Source organism: Phaenicophaeus curvirostris, chromosome 12 (assembly GCF_032191515.1).
Source record: "Phaenicophaeus curvirostris isolate KB17595 chromosome 12, BPBGC_Pcur_1.0, whole genome shotgun sequence".
In the NCBI taxonomy this organism is placed as follows: Eukaryota; Metazoa; Chordata; class Aves; order Cuculiformes; family Cuculidae; genus Phaenicophaeus; species Phaenicophaeus curvirostris.
In genome coordinates this window covers 12,324,813-12,349,775 of record NC_091403.1, presented here as the reverse complement: position 1 = coordinate 12,349,775, position 24,963 = coordinate 12,324,813, and positions in this window count along the sequence as shown.

Below are 24,963 nucleotides of genomic sequence, written 5' to 3'. Positions count from 1 at the left end.
CTCTAGTCCAAAGAAAACACTCATTTTCTTCAGTTCTTGAATCCAGGGAGCAGCATCAGCAGAGTATTTCATAAAGTAGCGAGATGTTAGGACACTGGGACAGCTATGCAGGTGAGAAAGATTGGGTCCCTTGTTCCATTAATGGAGATGCCATTCACCCTCAGAAAACAACACTGCCTGAAGACTGTTAAAGGATCAACAGGGCACAGCCCAAAACTCTCATCAGAATTTGATGTCAGGCAAAAGCCTGCAAACTAATGTCCCAAAACTGTAACACAAATTTTATCAGCTGAGACTCTTTCAGTAAGAGTCAGCAGTCTGCGTCCTGCTGGTGGCATAAAATGACATAAAACAGAGGTGGCTCAAGCCGGTACCTGCAGCATGTTGAGAGATGCATTTGCAAGGGATTCCTAGATCTCCCCAGTTTCGAATTTGGGAAGAGCTGAGCAATGCTGCCTCATACAGGGATGTAACACACATACAGTTACCTTCTACCAGTGAGCTTAATACCTAGTTTCAAAATAAAAATGTAGTTTTGTCTGTGATCTTTACAAGAGTGCACAGTCCTGGCTTACAATATTGATATGCATCAATGCAGAAAGCTGCAGAAAAGCCAGCTAGCAAGAGGCATTGATGAGGATTTTCAGATTTAACCCTGATTTTTATGCCAAATGCTTAAAACTAGGCTTGAATAAGGTAATTCTTCCTCATTTAAAAAAAAAGAATTATCAGTGCTTGAAAAATCCAACTCATGAACTCATGTGTAAATATTACTGAGTTCTGTTCCACTTTAGAGAATCCATAAAAGATAAGAAGAGAAAGAATGAATTGATCAGAAAGGAGGGGGGAGAGAAGAGGAAAGGTGAAAAAGGAAGCTAAGTAGCAAAGGAAAATAAATAGAGGATGCCTGTGGACAGAGGAAAATGTCTGGCTTTAACATATCAGTCTTGCTAAAGTCAGGTAGATAGGCTCACACTTAAGTACCTTAAAGAATCAAAGTTGCAGAGCAGGGCCTTTCCTCCAGCTAAGAGACCATTTTGAAAATCCCCTTGATAAAAAGCATGCATATAAATTGCTAGGTCTTAGAGTAGGAGGTGTAAGTACTATTGAAGTACAAAGCTCATGGGGAGAAGCATGCTCTGCCATCCCCTGTCCTCCCCACAAAAACTAAACAAACTCCCAAAGGTTTGTGAAAGCTATAGGACAAGGACAAGAACACCCTTTTGTCCTCAATTTATTTCATGTTAAAGAGGTGGTGAATCAAGAGACTGCTTTACATAAATGAAGAGGATGCTCTGCTGTCTCTGCCATCCATACAGGAATTCATGAACAAACAATGCTTTATACAACAAGCGAACAGTAATAATGGTGTGATTATTTTTTCCTCTTGTTCTTCATAAAATGAAGCTTATTTTCCTGGTCTTGGCATTCTAAGAAAAATTCCAGTACTGTATTTAAAGACCCTAAAGCAAAAAAAAGGCAAGGGGGAGAGAGGAGGCTTTTCCATGGCCACTAAATGAGAGAAGGGCAGAGTTGCAGAAGAGTTACTGAAGTGAACAACCTTGATCTGACCAAAAGAAGTCATTTAATTTTAGGTACTCCCAAAGGTTTTATTCCTCTTGGCTGCCAGTCCAGGAATGTCAGGCGTGTTGAGATGGGGCACCCTGGAAAGTGCTGAGCCTGAAAGCCAGCAAACAGGTTCCGCATGACTGCTATTAGGTCTGGGAGCCTCCATGGAGAGCTGAACTCTTTGACCAGATAGGTGTGAACCAAAGAGGGGACTGGGTCATTTCTTTTCAAAGTTTTCTTTGCTTTACAAAGGCTTACAGATATTTTTATTTTTTTTTATTCCAAGAAGCTCCAAACTTTCAGTCTGAAAAGAGGAAATTAAAACAAAAAATAGAAGCACTTTCTTTTTACAAACAAGCAACACAACAGGGAAACACCCAGCAGGGGAATTAAAGCCCTTATTCTGACTGATCCAGCAGCATTTTTCTAGGCATTATCTAGACTTAAAACAATAATGAAGTTTGTCACCAAGTATGTCATAGAACAGATATCTCTAAACTTCAAGGTTTATAAACTGTTATATCTGTGAAGAAAGAATTGCCTTCCGCTATGGATATACATAGCACCAAGTACAACAAGGTCTAGGCTCTGGACAAAGGCCTCCAGCTGAAGTTGGAATACAAATAACTAATGGGAATGAGATGGAAATTGTGCTCTAATCCTCCCAGTGGCTATTGTATAACAAAATGAATGAGTACCTTAGGAGAAAAGGAACAGAATCATACCCTCTGAACACACAGCTGCAGATTCAGTGTCTGGGTACTGCCAGTGTAGGTCCAGCTCAACACCCATTAAAATTCTCAAACTATCAAAAATAGTTTTTTGATAGTTTTGAATTCAAAAATTCTCAAACTATCTTCACTGGCCTGAGCAATCCATGATCAGTTCTTCCTGGATCTGTATGGATTATGAATCTGCATGATCATAGACCTGGTGACCATGTCTGTCCCAGCACTGGACTCTTCGAAGTCTGCTGTCCATGATACTCCATGCATCTGTTCACCACTACTGTCTCCCAGGGCCAAGAGTTTTCTAATGAAGCAAAGACTTTGCCTAATCCCAAGCCCAAATAGGTGGATTTCATCAGAAGTGAGCACATTGACAGGGTAAGCTGTTAACATTAGGAATTTCTCAAACTACCTGCCTAAAATTAAATAAGAGAGATTAATCAAGCCCACAAAACATTGTTCCACTATGGCTGAAGTTGAAAAGTGTTACAGCTAATTGATAGCCATGTGAACCTAAAAATACTGTTGCACATTCACTTTTGATTTCAACTTCAATAAAAATCTATAGTTTTCTTAGAAATGTATGGACGCCTTATTGTGTGTTTTTTTGCTTTACAAACCTCTGCTTGTTTTTACACGTATGGCTTGACCTAAAATCTGCAAAAAGACAATTTTCCCAACAAACACACTGCAGTTTTCACATGGCCAAGTGCCACAAGATACATGCCACAACTCTCAGAGCCAAGAGCAGCTTGTGAATGTCTCAGAGGAGAGAGATAACAGCAGTTGCCATAGGTGCCACCATTCCTTGGTGGATGGGCTAAGTGAGGCATTGCAGCTGTGTACAAAGGTGACTTGACACCATCAGGAAATTTACAGGCTAAGAGCTGGTCATGTGGATTAGGTAGCATCTGCCCCAGCACTGCTCTTCTACTAAATGCATGAAAGCTCAAGTAGTGGAAAGGCATTCAAATTGTTCATAGAAGTCCTTGAACAATAATCAGCGCAAACCCTTCCATTTCTTTTACAGGCATTTGATGGACCAGCTCTGCATAATTTGGCAACATTTGCTGTACATTTTCAGTGCTTTGGCTTATTTCTATTAGAATTGCCATCATGCTTCTGAATATCTACATGAAATAAGAAAAAGCCTGCAGAGCAGATATCTAAAGCAAGGAGTACTGAGTCCAACTTCAGTCTTGAATGTGTAAAGTCTTCCAAAGCAATTCTTTCCCAACCATAAGGGCTTTCCTGAATCACTGTTAGTTTAACATGCTAAATTTTTTCCTCTGGACATGACTTGATTATGCAAGATGATGCAGAATTACAAACTGCTCCTGATTTGTATGAAAATTAGAAGCATTTATCTTTTGTGGAAACACCAGTTTTTAGCAGACAGGACCACCTGAATGCATGAAGTAACTTTCAAAAGTTCTTGTAGGTCCCTTCTGATAGAAAAAGTGTAAAAAGTAAGTTTTTAAGGTGAAAAGCAATTCATTACAGGACTGAAAACACAGTGATCAAAGGTCAATCGGCAATTTTGCCATAAGCTTTGGATACAACCTTCAACAAATCATTTATTTTTGCTCACGCCTTAACTTCCTACTTATGAACTAAAGCTAATATCTACCTCTTTCCTCTATCCTTTGCTTATAGAGACTGTAAGCATTTTAAGACAGACCTTGTCTGGGACTCGCATGTCCTACACCACAATCAGATAGCAACCATAACTCTGAGAACTTACTCAATGCACTATTTTAGTAGACCTGTAGGGGATGACTACAGCTCAGTTCCTAGTGCGTGTTTAATTCCAGGGAAAAATATTTAAATTGAAAACTGAAGTTGGAGGGGTAGAAGGAAACAGATTCCAATTATCGGACAGTGGGAGCAGAGTCAATCAGGAGAAGCCATTCTCTTTCCCTTCCTCAAAACAACGTAGGTGGTAGCACATTGAGTCTTCAGACTGCATCATGTGATGCAAAGCCACAGTTAAGCTTTCTACACTGCTAATAAAAGGTTACGGTTTCAAGCTATTTTTTAATTTAGATCTGTTGTTTGGTAATTGGAATAAACATTCAAATTTGAGCTTCAAATTTCTCATTAGTTTCACATCAATACCTGTGCTGAAACTATGGATCAGTGAACTGAGTTTCTCACTGCCCAAGTGAATTCATTAATCATTCCCTCCTAAGATGGGCACATAAGCAGACAGCTGTTCTAAGCAGCTGTCTTCTGATAAAACTCTTAACATGCTTACTGGAAAAAAAAAAAACCACACAAACTGCACACAAACACACACAAAATCTACCTTTTCAACAGACTGCTCTTGTCTTAACTCAAAGATCTACCTGCACTGACAGGTCTGGCAGAGAAAGGAACTGGATCCCCACTCAACAATGCATTCCAATTTGTAAATGGTCACTTTATGGTTACAGACAGAAAGTTTTAAAACCATTAAGACTTAGTTACCACTTCTTATCTGGGCTATCATGAGGAAGAAGAAATACAAAACCAGACACTGATGAATGTATTCAACGAGCAGGTATAATCTTAAACCAGGTGCAGCTAAACTACTTTTTTTTTTTTCCCTGTCTGTAGTTGCATAGACTTGATTCCTCATCTGCTATGCCTGTTCTTCTAATAATAGATATTTAGATTTATTTTTATATATCTTGATGGGCTAGGATGATATAGGCATTATGGTCCACATTAGTCTCCTATTTTCCATTACAGCCAAAACAAGTGCTTGGGTAACTGGAGCTTATCCTATTTAAATATATGCAATCAGGAAATTTGAGATTGCCTTGATGGACCATATAATATTTCCTTTGGAAGCTCCCTGATATGCCATTGTCTACAAGTTCATCCATACAGCACTGGGTAACCTTTCTCTAGTTGCGTCACACACACAAAAGTAAGATGATACCATTGAAAAATATATAAACAAGGACTTCTGAACTGACCTTGTCCAAACTAAGCAAGAGAGAAGAAAAGAATGTATAAAAACACCTCGTAATACCTTGAAACTTTACCAAACCTTTGCCCTATGTTAAAATTGATATTTTATAAATTTGGTAGACGGTAAAGTTGAATGATTTATTTATTTTTTTTAACTTATAAATTGTCAAAGTTCTACTTGGCAAATTATAGATTTGTTAATGATTGCATTGACAGGGGCATTCAAACACATCTGGAGAAAGTGAAAATCTCTTTTTGCAGGGAAATGAGCTTCCAGGCTGCATGAAGTGCCATTAGTTTTAACAAAAATAAAGAAATAAATAGACAATTAAAATAAAGAGGCCATGTAAACTTCTAAGTCAGTTCCAACTTCAGTGCAAATTGGGACCAAACATGAGGAGACTGTTGAGAAATTTGTTTCTGGTTCTAAACTGTGTAATTTAGATGACAATTGGAGTTGCCTTCAATGAGATGAGACAGGGATAATGATGAACTGTTTCTTTGGGACAACTTGTCTGAGTAAAATCAGCACAAATCAGACCACTTCTGATTTAAATAATCAAATAGGCTTAGTTAGTGTCTTGCACTGAAGTACTATGGCTTTGCAGGAAGTGTTTCAAAACACTCGAGAAAACAATAATTATTTCATCCATCCAACTTTCCAGGACATTAAGATATTACACCAACATCAAGGTTTTACTCCTTGTACATGCATGTTGTTCAAATTTCTGTGACTGAAAGATTTCATATTTCATTACGACTGGGCTGATTCCCAACTCACCTGTGAATGAGAGCTTTGCTTGAGTGCCGAAAGAGATTGAAAACACATTATATGTCATATCTCCTGAAATAATCAACCCTCATTCTCTTACATGCAGAGGAAATTTGGATCTTGTAACCTCCCTAATGATATTTTCTTTCCCACAGCTTATAACAGCTTTAGAAGAGTTGTCATGATTTAAAACAAGTAAATAAAGGGGAACTGTTCAGAAACTGGTCATTTTCCTTTTTGGTATAATGATTACTTTTTTTTCAACTTATTGCAGGAACTCTGCATAAGCAAATTAATTCTAAAATTAAACGTTAGGTTACAAAAGTCCAAGTTACACTGATTTCTGTGACAGAACGCAAGATACAGGAGAAATTACTTTGTCCCTTATATAAGTAATTCTGTAGTATCTGCCCTGAAACACGTGACAGTCTGCTCTGTTTGTTTAAAACCAACAAAACTCAACAGTGGTTTTCAGAAGATGATCAAAGAACAATTTCTCATCTCCAGTGAAGTCAATAGCAAAGCTCACATTAACTTCAAAAGGCCAAATGCTGACAGTTTTATTCACAATGAATCATTCTTTATTTCATGTGTAGTTCACTGACATCAGTAGAAGTATGGATGAAGTAACAGCTACTAAACCAGAATAAAAATATCAGAATTTGACACAAAGCAATTAAGTTGGGATATATGTATCACTTTATGACTTAATTCCCAGGTACAACAGAGGGGAGATAAAGCTATTTCTGTTCCATTTTCTAAGTTACAACATTATTTTAATTTAAGTATTTAACATTTTTCCTTCCTAAAAGGAAATGCAGAGCTCCTTTAATGCTGATACTCAGAAAATTATATTTTGACAAATCACCTGGAGATTTTTTTTTAAAGAAACAATAATTCACTCATCATCTAATTCCCATTAAAGTAATAATTTGTAAAAATGGAAATTACTTTGATAGCTTGACCAAAGCTTACATCTATGGTTAAATATGTACAGCAGCTTCCTGAATGAGGTAATTGATCAAAATAGTTTTCAAGAGCTTTAGCTCTAAAGACAAAAGCCAATATCAAAGGATTTAGTGAAATCATACACAGCAGTGAAAAACAACTCTGTCTCCTGTTGAGAAGGTAAGACTGCTACACTTGGACTGCTCAGCCCCTTATCTGGGTATCACTCTAAGCACCAAAGGACGAGGCACAAGGATGAAGAATAAGCTAGCCTGACCTTTTCCTAGCCCATAAAGCCTAACAATTTTTATCATTTTCCAGGGTAAACAATTTCCAGGTCCCACCTTCATCTCTATCATTTCCTCCCATCTCTTTTGCAAAACATGTTACACTTTGAGGTTATTGTTGTCTTAACCAAATTGTCAAAACCTCCCAGCTGGGATCTATGCCCATCGTGCTAGCATAAATAGGCAGAACATCCCATCCAGGAGCTTTCAGTCCAAATAGTAAAGACAGACAAGCAGTAACAGCTAGGAAAATTTAGTCCATTTTAGAGACGGGCATCTAAAGTCTGGGCAGACTGAACTGGGTGCCCAACAAATGAAAAACACCAGTGACATCAGCAGAAATTAAGCAAAATCTTGCACACACAAGGTTCCTTTTATTAAGAATCTGCCTTTTTTTTCAAGACTTTTCATAGACTCTCAATCAGGTGGCACTGCTCTAAACTGAATTTAGGAAAAAATCTTTCTAAAGGTGATTCTGTCCCTGAGCAAGGTGTGTACAACAGTCAAACACTGCATGTTTAGGCTTCCAAACATGCAGGATCCTGGCAATTCCAGGAATGAGAGAGGCAGAAAATAATTCATTTCCTTGCTTTTCATTTTTATTGCTCACTCTAATGGAGTTTACAACCTAGAAAACTAAACTAAGCATAACATGTAAAACCATATTTTGAAAAGGATACAAAGCGTATCATAGCGGTATACTAATCCTATAATTCCTTAGAGAAGCAAATAACCTTTTCTCTTGATATAGGCATCAGGCATTGATCTGTCACACTGTTTGTTCTAGCAGAGCTCCCAGAGGTGCATTCAGTTTGAAACGTTAAGGCTAGTTCATTAGCCGTCCCTAGCTCGTTTCTCCGAGAGAATCAAGATAATACTGTGGTTAGTTAATGGCTTTCTCTTGTTTCCCCTAGAGCCTGCCTGTCTGAAGCCTGCAGGCCCAAGAAGCTTCCTTTCTCCCTTCCCTTCACTATTAGTCACAGCTGGTAAGGCTTGCAGGAGCCTGGATTGCTTGAAAACAGCCAGATCGCACAAATGTTTGAATTGCTCTGCAGCAAACAACCACCTTGGTCCCTGTTGCCAGAGAAGAGAGTGGGGGAGGTGAGGGATGGAGGAAAGGGGAACGCCTGATGATCACACTACAAATAACCCTTATTCAGAAAAACACCAAATTTTTTTTTTAAAATATATAAAATAATCTCTGAGGGAGCTGCTTAGACACGCTATTTCTGGAAAGCAGGTGGAAAACCTGACTGGCTGAGTTTCACTGGCAGCTGCTATCTCCAGAATCATCTGCCTTGCTCTCAAGTTCTGTTGTTTATCATCACAGTTTGGAGGTCGGATACTCACAGACAAGAATCTCCTCCAAGAGACATCCCACTATGGTCTCCTAACGGATGTGCACCGTTCCCTTTGCTTTTGCGTTCCGATTAACACATTCTGTCCCTCATCATTCTCACGTAATTACTGAAGCAAGCAACACTCCCATAGAGGTTCCAGCTAAGCACAGCTACTAGCATCACGAGACTGAATGCGACAGCTCACAATACACTTATCTCTCTTGTTTTTAGCTTGCATTTAAGCTTTTTAAAATTAATATCTGATTCCCATGAAAGCAAGACAATGACAATGTTGACGAGTGTCAGATGTCTCCAGGCAGATGTGGTCCAAGTTCCTTTTACAGGGCGTAATTCTATCAATGTACATCAGTGCTGATCTGCAGTATCCCCTGCTATTCCGGTGCCTTACTCTTTTATCTAGACATTCAGCAGTCATTGCTGTGTTACCAGACACTGCCAGTCATGAAAGACTGCATGATGATTTTATCTGCCTTCTGGTATATTACTCATTGGGGAACAAACTTAGACTTGTAGATTTTTTCTCTTACCAATACTTTAATCCAGACTTTCAGAGATGCTTTTGCTCAGCAAGCAAATAGCACCAATGTGTTTATAGAAATCCTGCTGAAGTTAGCAACAGATAGGCTGTCAGACTATCAGATAAAACCTAGACTGAAAGACCACTCTTTCATATTGAGTGGGCTTTTTTTTCCTAACAGTAAGTATATATACACACACATATCCCAAAATATAATCTCAATCAACATCCCAAGGAATTATCACTTCCTTCTCACACCCCATTCAAGGAACCCATCCACAGTTTTTTGACAGCACTTAAAGACTCCCTGGCCAGGTCAATCAGCCTGTGAAGAGCCCACCCAACCTTTAATTCCTTAAAGAACTGAATATTCCTTATGAGTCCAACAGGTCTCAGATCTACTACACAGAAATACTTAGATCTCTCCAATTTTTGTGTTAACTTTAGCTTACCTTTTATAATACAATAAACCACTGACTTTACAGTGCATTTTGTTGTATCTGCATTGTTCCTTCTTTTGACATAAAGGGCTATCACTTTTTCTCAAATGTCTATTGGAATTACACAGTGATATTGTCAAAAAAAAAAGTTTTTAAAAAGAAGTAGGGAAACTTTGGTATAACTAGACTATTATTTCCATGGTAAGCTAAAGCTGCCATGTATTTTATCAAATCATTGTTAAGGAAATAGATAATGCCATTTAGTAATCTTTGCTAAGAGTTCCATTTGCTATGTATGGAATGTGCTATTTAATTATCAAATATTCTTACTTTTATGCCCTACTTTATAATACCATTTCTTGTTTAAGGCAACTGTTTACTACTCTGAGCACTTATTGAAAAAAATTATCATTCTCTGCTGGAGATATCCAAGGATATAAAAGGAAAGAAAGTTACAATTTTGAAGAGAATACTTCTAACAGAAGTGATTTATGACTTTCAACAATGGTCCTGTTCATTTCTTCTGAAGATGCAGAACTCCTGTGGTACAGAACCAGATTTATAATTACCTGGATGATAAGATAATCAGGGACCAAAGTAATTGGAAAAGCACTTTTTAACAAAACACCAGTACACAGCTGGTCTCCCCACTTAAGTCACTGAAGATCTGACTATCACTCATTTACAAATTTTTTTTTGTGCACTTCGGTACATCGTGTCCATGAGTACTGAAACCAATGCAAATAAGAAAGGAAATGCTGTTGGGAAACCCATGCACCTTTTAGAATAATAACAGAACAACCTTTCGTTTGCTCTAGGGGATACACAACCTAATGTGGCTTTTTTTCTACAGAGTCTGTGATCAAGATGTTTTTAGAAGATCTGAATTTGTGACAAAATTAGGAGAAAGAAAAGTTCAGAACATTCAAGTCATTCAGCAATTCATTTTCAGATTTGATTTCTTTTTGTGTTTTAATGAATGTTGAAATTTAGCTGAAGTCACTAGAAAGGACATGAGCTGACGCTTCTTTGGAAGAAGGCCTTCTAGCAGAATACGAGCTTATGACTTCTTTCTGTGAAGTCTTAATTGGTTAGGACAGAGGATTTTTTTTTTTTTCCCAAAGCAAAACACATTCCCCCGAGTGCTCTAAGAACAGTCACTAAAAAGAAACCACGATGTAAAACTGTAACATTTCTAACACTCCTACATGACCAAAAGGATGCAATTTTAGAACTGTGATTTGGAACCTACAAACATTTTAAACATTTGTCTTGTGGTTTATTTGTAAACTAATGAGTCTTGTTGCTGCTCCCTATGCTCATACTGCAATCTGTTGTTGGCCTTTTTGCAGCTTTAAGATCTACACTTGGGAGAATCACAGGGGGTGTTGGAAAAATAAGCCAACAGAAGCAGCATGATCAAATTTCACTTTTAACTTTGAGGAACTAAGATTAAGTAGCATGTGTTTTTATTGCATGAAAACATCCTCAAAACCGTGGCACTGCAAGAAGGTTTAAGATTGGCATCTCCTTTTCCTCAAGACGTTCCTAGATAAAATAGCCTCTTTTTTTTTCTTTTTTTCTCCTAAATGGCAGATTGCCAGTAGCTAATTGAACATAACAATGGAAATAATAACTCACATCAATTCAAGAATTTGTAACCCTGTGTCTATGGCAAACATTTTTAAGTGTATTACTAATTATTTTTATTTACTGAAGGCAAGAACCAACAAGGTTCTTATGCACATGCGTAACCTGGGAAGTTTAAGCGTGTGCTGCAGTATTGGAGACACAATGCGCTAGCAGAGACAAGATCGCAAACTTCAAAGGGTTACATGAGGGAGGCTAATTGAAGAGCATTTCTGTATAATCTTGTACAGTGTATTTACTTTTGCTTTTTGGGATGTAGATGTTGCAACACTGTATGCAAACTTGTAAAATAAAACTTGTAGTGTCTGTAAGAACTTCATTTCACATATGACCTTTTACAGTAATTGGATCTGAATTATAATCAGTCACCTGAGTCCTGAAATAGATAAAATAGTTTTTTAATGTTAAAAAGTTTTAGCCCTTCGTTGATTATCTATCAGTGCTTACAGTCCTGTGAAAATAAGATAAATGAGAAATTTGGTCTCTAATTAGACTTCACTAGATTTACAGCTTTTAATTTATACGCCAATGCAACTCAGGCCGGCACTAACACAGATAGAGATGGAGCCACAGTTTTCAATTGATTTAACAATTTAATTGCAGCATTAACATCCATTAACATTTAACTAACCTTTTAAACTAACCTCAGGCACAACCTTAAAGACTAAATGAAGTAAAATTGCATATAAAAAGGTACTAAGATACAGCTGTAAGAAGCCAGAGTGAATCTTTAGGGAGATTTAGCATTGCTTCCCCACATCAGCAGGAGGGAGTCTGTTTTCCTTCTTGCAAAATTCAGTAGGAAAGCATGCTCTAATTTATAGGAAAAGGAAATAGACACATTTGATGGTTATTAACTCTCATTTATATCTTCTTGTCTATACGTGATGTCTAAAAGACACAATATCCCTTACTCTGGTCATGCACTAAAGAACAATTTTATTACTCAGAGAAACAGTATTCCTGGATTATCTGTGATAAAATGTGATGTAAGGGAATATAAAATAAGACACTGAAGTTTGATATGAAAGAGAAACACCATATTTTAGAAACAATGGGCAAACAGGGCTCCTGTTTATGTGGGTATAAATCTAAAGCAACTACACTGAAGCTGTTGGAATTACTTCAAGTTTACCCCTGTGGTACCACAAGAGAAAGTCACAGAAAATAAGCACAGCAAGTGCCTGATTTATATCTGTGTTGAGCACCCCAAAACTCTACTTCAAATCAACAGTAGCTGCAGGTGTTTGGGGCTTCAGCAGGGAAGTCCTTAGAGTCAGATCTGCTGTTGCGAATCTTTGCTCCTCCAGTCCTATGGCATCTGAGGTCTGCTGAGGGCTGACTCCAACATTGGGACAGCACTGTGCACAGAGGCTATAAATCTGAAGTTCAGCATTTACCATTATATGCAGCCATAGACTACCATTAGGGCTAGGTCAAGATTTAAAGGTCTTTTATTTCTGACATAGATGACAAACAGGAGTTTTGGGGACTGTTTAAAATGTCATCTAGGCATTCTCAACCTATATTGTATCAGGTCTGACATAATTCTCAGCGACATCTGCGTAATCCACAGATACTGTAAATTCATAGCGTGTGGGGATTTTGGTAGCACAGTAAAATATTTGCTATTATCTAATCTGTATTATTTAGGACTAAACAGTCGCTTGCACAAACAGTGTGTTCACTGGGTGACTTGTGCAAATGCATATAGTATCTCTGAGTATCATGGTCAAGCTCTAACTGTGAGCGTGCTCTTACCATTTCTCTATATCTTAATGGTATTTAGTACTAGCCAAGTAATTAGGATGATAACAGAAAGTATCACAACTTTGTGTCTTTTGATTGGTGTGATGAGTACCACACATGGCTGGTGGTGTATCCTGACATGCGACACTGTTACATGTGCTATAATATTAATAGTCTAAGGATTAAGAGTCTCCTAGCAGTAGAATCACGGACTCATTAAGGTCAGAAAAGATTTCCAAGATCATTCAGTCCAACCATCTGCCCAACACCACCGGGTCTACTAAAACATGTCCCAGAGTGAAGTGCCACATCTACGTGATTTTTTTTAACCCTCCAGGAATAATGACTCCACCACTGCTGTGGGCAGCCTGTTCCAATGCTTGAACACTCTTTCAGCAAAGATTTTTTTCCTAATATCCAATCTTAACCTCTTCTGGCACAACTTGAGTCCACCTCCCATCATCCTACTGCTAGTTACTTGGAAGAAGAGACCAGCACCCACCTGATTAGAACCTCCTTTCAGGTAGTTGTAGAGAGGTATAAGATTTCCCCTCAGCCTCCTCTTCTACAGATTAAAGAATTCCAGGTCCCTCAGCTGGTCTCTGCTTGTGCTCCAGATCACTGACCAGCTTTGTGAATACATCATATGTATGCAAAGCCCCTCAAGCATTCGTTTTCAGCTCCTCCTCAAAGTCTGGTGTAGGTGGGTAACAAAGAGCCAGTATTTCTGATTACGTTCTTTTCACCTTTGATAAACACAGACTTATGGCTAATGCTGTACTTCATAGCAACAACATAAAATCAACAAATGTATTTGAATGTTTCTAATAAACTATCTGGATTATGATGCCTTACAAATGATGTAATTCCAACACAAATATATGGGTGGTATCATCACTTTTTGCTCCATAAAGATAAATGGCATGAAAAGAGAATCATAGGCAAGTTAAAACAAATTTTTAAGTATATACAATTGTATGAACACTTTAGAGGAAACTTCTACTTCTTCTACCAAGTATTTTTCTAAGGTTAGTGAGAGTTAAAGGTTAATTTGCTCTATAGCTCTCTGAATACTTGCTAAAGCTGAACACATATGCCATATCTGTCTTCCTATTTTACTGAAAAAGCAAACTTTTTACTCTAACATGTGGAACCATTGATCAGTGTTCATATAGCTAAAATAATCCCCCAAACATCAAAACAACTTTTTTAAGCTGCCGTTTTGCTCTACATATATCCAGAGGAGGTCAACTTTCCAAGGTATGCATATATGTTATGTAATAAGAGTCACCTTTCGACCAATATTTTTTCTTAAAACTCAGGTTTATGTTCATTCTGCTTACAATTACAAAATCAGAATTTCATAGTTTATGAAGTAATTGGCTTACACTTTGTGGTAACTCTAACCAAGGGTATAAGCTCTCATCTGGCATGACAGTGAGCAATTCTAACTCCTAAGTGATAATGGACAACAGAAAAATAGTATGTTCTTTGTTTTTATTATACAATATGAACATCTGACTTGTCTTGGTCTCCTATCATCTGCTCTGCCCATCTGCCTCCAGTTTCTTAGACTCAACACTTCAGTACTGCATCTTCTGCCATCAAAAACAGGACACCCATCTCATTCTGCCCCTGCCTTCCCACATCTCAGTTTTGGATGAAAATTCTACCCATGCACATGCTCTCCTCCTGTTTTGAAGCATTATTTAACAACGTAATTATATCATTTTTAAAATAAGGTGAGTCCACCATTTTCACAATGCTGCTATATAAAAACAAGAATGTTTTGCTTAAAGTTTCAGAATTATCAACCACATATGTAACTGAAATCCAAGCATCAAAAGATCATCTAAAACGTGCATGAAAAATCACAGCAGTTCAGCATACAAACAAAAAAAAAAAAAAAAAGAAGAATATCTCACCAATATAAAGATTTGGAAGGCAATAAACGTCATGCATGTGCTAACAGGAAAATCAATATGAACTTACAGCTTTTAAAGTGAAAGCAACCTACAGGAACAAGCTGATTTTTCAGATTTCCTTCTATTAAAAAAAATCATTATAAGTTATTTACTTCAAATCCTCCTCTACATTAAAACCATTTTAATACCTTTTCAATATCCTGCCATGTAGAGTCTCTTTGATGGAAAGCTGCTATGTGCCTCCCATTTTCTCTGTAGCTGATTCAACAGATGTAATCAAAAGACGCAATCAAGGGATGAGGTCGGAACTAGCCTGTGTTCTGCAAATTGGAAATTATCAGCTGATATAATAACATTTGTCCTAAGTACAACCCTCAGACTTCCTTGCAGTTCCTAGGACACTGCACTCAAGGGTGGGAAATGTGGAAAAGGTCTTCAGCCTTCTTTTTCAGCTATCAGGGTAAGGTAGTCTGTAGGTTGACTGAGCCTCCAGCCCATAGTCATGTAACAATATTTTAAGATACTCTGAGCTTCACACATGGCCTTCCCATGTGTCTTCAGAAGAGTGTAAAACTCCCACATGACCCATGTCATATTTTCCAGCCACAAACAGGTCCTGAGTACCCAATGGCATCTCTAACAACACAGGACACCTTTTCTTAGGCAAATGAACCGAACGATTAAGAGCAAATTTGAAGTTCTTGTGGCTTATCAGGACTTTATCACAAAATCATAATAGCTAATGATAAATGAGATAAGAACAGCAAACAAGTCTTTAATCATCCTCCTGATTTTAGCAAAGCAGTAGTATTTGGAAGTGGGATGTGCAATGCCAGGATAAAACCCCATATAAAATGGCAAAATATTTCCCCTATACATGAGCATAAGTGTTTATACATAGTACAAACCAGCAGCCAACTAACAAAATACCAAGGAATGAGTTACTGTATCAGAGAGGTGACATCAGAGATGAAGAGCCCTATTATCTCATATATCCTCTCTTCTGAATAGCCTTTGCATTGCATTATTTAATTCTTTGTTCTCTTTGCCATTAAACATCCCTGTTGATTAGGTTTGCACAATCTATCTCAATTAGATTTACCTCACTTTCCTAGTCAATTCAATGCTTAGTCTAGGTTTATATAAATGAATTCTGGCCACGTAGCAGTTGCTTCTGGAATTAACTAAATATAATTATACTGTAATTTTGAGACTGTAATAACAATGTAGTTACATGTCATCATTGTATAAAGTTATAAGTAACTGCATAAAATTTATGTTCTTTTTGATTAACATATTAACACGGGGCTTTTTTAATCATAAAATGTGTAGACTGTATTTGGAAATTAGTTACAAATCTCCCGTGCCCCAATATCCACATATTACTAGCAATGAAGGATGCCCTATAAGCAAAGAGATCACTCAAGTTCTCCAGTAGTTTCCATGGTGTCATGCTGAAGACTCCACTAAGAAGTTTTGTTCAACTTTGGCAGAAGTGCATACTGGAGGAGCCAGAAAATATCTTCATAAGGATTACATAGATATAATTCAGAGTGAACAGCATAATTTGGGTTTGATGCTGTGTTGTGGCTAATATAAGTTTAGATCAGCCTGTAAAGAAGATAAGGTAGGGCAAGGAAAATCTCTAGAAAGTCTATATTGTCTGGCTTCTGCAGATAGTTGGAGACATGAGCCACTTCTGACAGCCACGTGGTGAGCACCTTCAGAAAGGGAGTCTCATTCTGTGTTCATGCTGTGCTTAACATAACAAGATTCATATATTATGTGGAGTATTTAAGTAATATAGAAATACAAATAATTGCTAATAATTACCAAAAACTACCTAACTTTAGATAGAATGTGTGTGCTATAACGCGTTTTAGTTTAGAGTCAGTGATCTACAACATCATTTCCCACACTGAGTTTTCCAGAGTAGAAAAAAAAGAGGGAAAAAAAAGAGAATGAAAGAAAGAATGGATTTGTCAGTAAATGTGAAGTTAATTAGCTCTATGTCCTCAACCTGGTGTTTTCAAAAAGTTCCCAGAAAGAATTCCATTTTTCCTAGAAAAGATGTGCAAATATGACTTGTCTGCAAATCCAATTAAAGTTAATAAATAATTCAGTTCAGGTAGCTCAATATTCAAATTGAAAGCCAGCATCCAATTTGAAGGGTGAAATAAGCATTAAAAAACCATCTTGAACACATTGTATTACATTGATACTTTGCAGCACAAGCTGGACTTCAAATGAAATGCACTATTTTTATTCAGATGACAAATTGCTCTAAACTCTAGTATTTAATAAATAATATTATAAAACATTAATAGGAATAAAAATATTTAAATATTTATAACTCTGAAGACCACAGATTCAGGACAGAGATTTAAGAACTAAAGGCAGATACAGTTCAGGTTAGTTATATCTCAAAAGAAGGCCACTGCTTTGCAGTGAGCTCCATGTTGACTGTCACCTCTATTAGTATTGCATGAAGGACCTTTTTCAGGAAGGTGAGGGGCCTTGCATAATTTATTTTGAGATCTCTTTTGCTTTAAAGATATCCTAAGCCCAAGCACATGGCAAGACTGAAAGAAATACCTTCTGGAATTAGAAGCAAGAATTAAATACAAGTTGCATCAATCATCATGAGAGATCCTAGGATGGACACGAATCCTCCTTCATAGACATCCCGTGGGGACTGAGCTGTGACACTTCTAGTGTGAGGCTAGAAAAGGAGTTTGACTGGATAGAAGTGAATCACAGAATGATTTAGGTTGGAAAAGACCTAGAAGATAATCAAGTCCAACCCTTAACCTAGCACTGCCAAATCCACCATATCCCCAAGCACCATATCTACACATCTCTTAAATGGGATGGTGACTTGACTGCCTCACTGGGCAACCTCTTCCAATGCTTGACAGCCCTTTCATTGGAGACATTTTTCTCAATATACAGTCTAAACCTCCTCTGGTGCAACTTGAGGACACAACTTAAAATCTAAGTGCGTCTAGGTAGGAAGTTTTGAAAGTTAGTCCAGACACTGTGGCTGGTGGAAGTGTTTGTTGAGGGTTAATTCACTTGTGAATAAGCCAAGCTCCAGAAGGATCGTTCTGTTTTACAGAATATGTAATTACTCAAAGGCTCAGGACAGAGATGGCAGGGACAGTAAAGCATCAATTTATCCCAGATATATTTTATATTTGGGTTTATGACAGAATATGTTAAGGAATTAGCTTGATGCCCTGCTTGACAGTATACTTTTGGAATGGTTTCTACAGACCAACTAGAGGGTAAACTACTGCACCTAATTATACACATGAGCAATTGTCACTATTATTAAGCACGCAAATAAAGCATTTGATTCCATCCATTTTATTCCAATATTTAGACCTAAATACATTATGAATCTTTCATTACTGTAAGAGCTTTCTTTACTGTGGATTTTCAATTGAGGTAAGCTTGCCTAAAATGCAATTAGCTTCCAATGCTGAAACAAGACAGAAGTACAAGCACCATCGTATAGCAAACTCCTTGGATTTGGAGGCAATTTTGGAGAGGGTTTTGGTGTGTGTTCTTATGCAGAACTGCATGCCTCAGCCTCAAGACAGAGGAGGATGCTACTAGTACTGGGTGAACTCAGGGAGGAAAATGGACTCAGTTAAAAAATTCCAAGTGTGAGGCTTTGTGCAAACTACTACTATCTCTCCTATTATATGGAATCTCATCAGCTGGAAATGAAGAAGGAGAAAGAAGACAGTGTTCTTGCTGTAAATCATCAATGCAGTACAGCCAGGTGGAAAGTAATTCTTTTCTGTTCACCAAGTTCGATTATCCTAGTGAAGGTTAAGGATGCGCTAGTGCCTCCATACCAGTTCCTACTGAGTCCCAAAACAGATTTTGTTGTGCAAATTTGAAAACTGATGTTCAAGAAAGAGTATTTGAAACTGGAGAGAAGAACCCACTAACAGGACAATCACAGGAAGGAAGAGCCTATCTTGCAAGAGATGACTAAAGAAGCTTGGTCAACTAAGCCTCGTAAAATGATAGACAGATGACTGCTGGGGAACAAACATGAAGTGGGACTAGGGCAGGTAAATAAAGAACAAACTATAATCATGGACAATGCTGGCATAATTAAAATGGTCAATGATCAACATATCTCCTTGGGCTAGGAATGAGAAGGGGGTTTCTAACAATCAAAACTGTACTGAATGTAGCGGACATTTTTTAAGATGGACCTTAATCATTTGACGAAAGGAATTATATGATGTGGTAGCCTGCAATGACAGAGGACTGGACTTGGTGACCCGGGCAATTCCTTCCAGTACAATGTTCCTCTATTAGCTGCAGCTTTCCAGGTCCTGCCAGGCTGCTAATGAGACCTCAAGTGTTTCATATCTGCTACAATAGTAATGATTCATGCCAATGTGATTCTGGTGTAAACTGAATGAACATGCACAACCTGTGAGATGGCACTTAACGTGATTCGCTACCTATTCTCCAGGACAGCTGAGCTGGTATGCATTTTCTGATGGAATATCTAATATGCATGGTCCAAAACCAAGGCAGGCAGATTAAAAATACAAGATGGAATGCTTGCAAGGGAAGTTTATTTTTATTCCATTATCATAATTACATTTTGATGGGACTTCTAAGTTTGTTTTATGATTTGGTTTAAGAAAATGTGTAAAAATTGAAGTAGAACAAAAAGAATGATGGTATGACAACAATTACTTATATATTTCTACTTGCTTCTTAAAATTCCTCAGCAGAAGCAAAATATGAAATTATATCTAAAAAATTTTTGAAATTATATAGGACCATGGTGAACCAGAATTAGTTAGGTTTTGTGTGTTAAAATATATTCAACCACATAACTATTCCTTAGCTGTTGAGATCCATACAGGATATTTTTCTGAGTAGTGATTCATATTATCCTATCAATGCATTAGGAGGATTTAAATTCTTAACACCCACCACCACACTAAAGGCAGAATAGACTACTTAATATGAATAACAAGCACCAGAAGAAAAACACTCCACCCCATGTTTCTTCTGCAACTTTAAATTGGACACAAAGAGGAGGAGAGGGGGAAAAAAAAAAAGAGAGAAGAATAACAGTGAATTAATAATGGAGAAACCTGATTAGAATATAATTTGTCCTCATTAGTACAGCATTCCTGACATAAGGCTGCTCCTTGAATCCTGTTTACTTTGAAACTCTAAAGAAAGAAAACCTATATAGTTGTTAACACTCGGCTTTTCAAGGATAGCTCCGTAATGAGGGTGGAGTGTATATAAGCCGGTTGGTTCTTTACCATTAGAGAACACTGAAAACACATCTGTGCAGTGAAGCATTATTGGGCCTTTCAAACAACCTCTGTGGCCACTGCCTATAAATCTCTTCCCCTGTCATGTTTAACTAAAACCCAATACCCATTCAACATGAAATCCATCAATGTTATACAGAAAACAATGACAAAGCACTCTCCTTTGTGTCAGGAAAAACAAATAATTCTGCAGGAAAAAAAGAGGGAAACCTTTTTTGGCAAGCTTCAGCAAGGGTACAGAGATAGCAAGTGGCAGCTTTCTTTTAAAGCAACATATACCAAGCTATAAAAATGAATTTCAAGGCCAATCTATAGAAGGCATTAGGATGTCGGTCCAAGATAACACATAATGCATCAAAAGAACATGTGTGTTGTGGTATTTTATCTGAAGTATGTTTGTCATGAGTCCAAAGTCAGCTTATGCCACCCAGCTGCATGATTCTGTCAATGTTAAATTGGTTTTGCATTTTTGAAGCAAAATATGTATCAATTATAAATTCTTTCTTCTGCTGCTCCTAAACCCATGGAAGTGCACATATGTGCATATATACACACATACAGAACTAGTTCAGTGGGTGCATTTAGACTTTTCCTATTCTCCTAACTTAAATTCAAGCAAGCGGGATGTAGATGGGAACAAAACAAAGGATAAGGAGTGAAGGCAATTGCCAGAGAGCAAAAATACATTCCATGAGGCTTGACTAGCAAGTGTATCAGGAAACCAAGCAGTCCCAGGAAACTAATATTAACCGGAAAACACTGAGTTATCTCTAAGTAGATGGACTAACACAGGTAGACATGCATGAAAGAAAGTAAGCTGGACAGCTAAGACCAGAATCTATCCCACACCCTTAGAACTCATGAGAAACAGAACTGGCAGAGGCACTATTTTTTGCATAATCTGTGTCATGTAAACAAGGAGAGTCTTGTTGATAACTGTTTATGAGACAAGTTTCACCTAAAGCACACAAGCCTAGAACAAAAGTTACCACCCGACAGCCTGTCTTATACATGGAGACAGATACCCACATTGACTGGACCTCTTCAACTCAACTGTAGGTGCAACACTTAATACTGCCTCTGTCTTTTAAGCATCCCATTACTGTAAAGACATTACCTACCGAACTTAATTAACAAAATCAATCATAATTAATTCTTTCAACATTCACAGAGTCATCACAGACATTTCCTTTGGAGTTTTACTGTAATTTGCCATTAATGGAGAGCCAAAATAGTCAAATGATTTAGAATATCTAGAGAATAATGTACACCTACTGTACATAATAAGATGGCATTTTCATTGAAGAGGTGACAGAAGCATCATAAAGCAAGAAGTGCAGAGCTTGGGTAGTTTATCACTGTCATAAAAACTGCGTGAGTGCTTCAACTGTTAGATTTCAGGGTATTTTACTCTTAAGTCTCATTAAATATAGACTCAGAACCACATGGTACTTATGAATAAGGAACTTTTTGTACATGACTCGGGCCTTCGTTTTAAATGTCACGTGTAATGCATGTTGTGGAGAAATTGGTTTCTCTTGACTATAATGGATGATTTTCCAAATACATTCCTTCTGTGGATGAACACTGCTGTGTGCCTTTAAAAACAGGTATGACTGAGGTCATCTTTTGTTGACCATTCACTAGTTCTGCACATGTAATTCCAGATACTCCCATTTTCCCAACAATCTCCCTGAATGATGGCACATTTTACAGTGAAATTTTAGTCCAAATCTTAGGACAAACAAGCAAAATTGAAACTGGAGATCATCTACAATTCTCCACAGTATTGCCCTACACTCAGACGACAGATGCTAACACTATGCACTCATCTTCAGATGACGAAAGGTTGACTTTTGGCTGAAAACGCCAGTTTGTTTTTCCCCCTAGAAGAACTTGCAAAGCTAGGAACCATGTAGATGAGCTTCTAGCCTTTCATCTAATCCATTTCTTGTTATGATGGCAGAATTAATTTCATTTTTCTAAAGCCATCCCTGATAAATCAGGCTTGAATTGTGAACTGACAACTCTTCTGAAGAAAATACCATGAGCTCTTTCTGCTTCTTGTCACATTTCATAATTGTCTCAATACAATGATCTCAGTTATACTTTTGTCAACCCAGAATAACTGTTCTGACTGGAGGACACTAACTGGTGTTACCAAAATCAGAACATAGCCTCAGAGAGTTAGAAGATGCCACTTTAGAAGAGTATGAAACAGGCAGTGTAATTCGAGTGCATAGGTATGTACTTGAAATGAACAGGATACATTTTTAAATGTATATCTATGTGGATACACATATTTGCATGCTATTATTTTAAAAGTTTTACCTAGGAGTTAAGCTAACAGGCTGAAGCTAGATTTCTCCTCATTATTTTACCTAAAAAAAAATTTTTATTTCTTCTGAATGCAAGAAACAACACATCATAGCCATTTTCCTAGTACTCTTCCATCAGTCAATATAATCCTTTAAGAGTTCAAACTTAACAGTAGTTACATAAGAGAGGTACTGAATTAGATAAACTAAATCATCACTGGTGATGAAATGATTATTTAATTACTGTCAGCTGTGCTTCCAATAGCACAGTGAGGAAATCCAAGAACACCAACAGTCAATGGTAATTTATTAATCAATTAAACAGTACTGCTTGGGTAAGCATGATTTGCACAATAATAATTGAATTAAATGCTTATGTAAAAGGAGTGGCTTTTGTAACATTAAATGTTGCGACATACAGCAAAGGACAGAATATTCAAAACTTAATGCTCTAACTTCCTTCTTGATATAAGGAAAACAAAAGGCTGATGGAGCTGAGGAGGATGGTACTGACAATGCTTACACAGTAGTAACTGTAGTACAGAGGTAACTCCAGTTACTTCTGTGGTGTGTTTTTTTCAGCTTGCAAGTCTAGGAAAGCTGTGTCAGACTAGGGATGTTTTTTCTGTGGTGGTAGTCAAAGCCACCATTAATACCTAGTTTGGAAGGACTTCAACAGGAATTCTTGTTTCTCAAGACAGCACATTCTTCACAAGCAAATTATTCTCCAATTTATTTGTAAATAGCGAGGATATCCCCATCTTGCATCACAAGCTGAACTATGGTCTTCAGAGTGTGTCAGTCTCTGTTTTCAGTCCTACAGTGTAGCATTCCACTTACAAACTTACTTCTTTCTCAGTGGGGTTGCTTGTGCCATTACCCTTGCAGGATTTTCTGCACCCAACTTTGGATCTCACTTGGCTCAGAGAGACTATAAATTTATTACTTTAATGTCCTAAAGGCACAAAGTGGTTGCACTTGTACTAATTTGATTTCTTAATTACAGAACAAATGCATACTACTCTACCTGATTTTGAGTCCTTTCAGCTAGGCACTATGAGAAACTAATAGTCAAAGAACAGGACAGACAAAACAGAGCCTGAGAAGCCTGGTGTGATTGGCACAAATGTTCATGGCAGATCTATGATCAAGCAAGGCCTAGGTATGCCCATCTTCGGGCTCACACCTATAGATTATCCTCTGTCCCACCCAAAGCTTCACTCCTTCTAACAACAGTATAAACCACAGGATAAGCCACAGTAATAAATACATTATTTTCAATCACTCTTGTTCTTCTCCCATGAGAAATGTTCACCTCCTGCCTCTTTTCATATCACTATTAGTACCTACCAGAAAATTAGCCTGTACAATCAAAATATACCTGCTTACTGTGAAAAATTTTGAATTTGATTGCTTTAAAACATTTTGGGTAAAAGATTTTGTGTATATTGTCAAGTTACAAGTACATTTAAAACCAGTTTTTGTAAGAGGGCTAAGTGTAATTTAGCTGTTGCAGAACAACTATGGGACTCAATAAACCTCAGCTCTTTCGCTAAGTTGCTCTGTGCTCTTTTTCACTTAATGCCTTTCTTTGCCTACATTACCTTTCTACTAGAAGTGCAAAGTCCACACATCCAAGCAGCACTAGGAAGGCATTTTTTCATACAAATCCTTGGTAGGTCAAATTGTTGACTTTCAGACATTCTACCACTGTAAACTCTGCATTTCCTTCCTCCAGCTAATTTTTTTCTCCTTGAAGATAACCCATTAAGTCTGTGGTCACTATGGAGTGACTTTAGACTTAAGGCAGCACAAAAGCTAGCAGAATTAAGTCTAGTGAGATCCTCAAAAGATACTATCCAAGTATTATCTTTACAGCCCTGTTCAAATGTTCATCCATACTGGCTGCTGTTGATCTTTCACTTTGTCTCGCTTATCTAAAACCAATACCTATTCAAACCCCAATCAATCAATGCTACATACAGAATGAAGAAAAAAGACATCCAATTCTCTTGTTTAACAACTTGTTCAACACTTATTGCTTCCAGAGACATTTCAGTATCCATGTCTTCTTACTTCATGGTTACCAGACTTTTGAATTTAAGAAATTAATGAGAATTTACTAGAAAAACGGCAGCAGTAGCCACCAAGTTCTGAATTGGTGAGAGCAGCAAGCATAACAGCAACACCTTTAACCTCAGTTAGTTGATTATCACTGCAAGCAATGCTTGCTTTGGACAGTGGTCTAGTCTTAACCCTGCCAGGGCATGAACTGCCTGGAACTGTTGCTACGATTTTATTTTGCACAATAGTTAAATTAATAGGAACTTCAAGGGAACCCAGATATATGTATTACAAATTAGCTGAAAAGCAGAGCACTATTTTGCTTGTGCTTCAACTCTGTTAAGAAACTG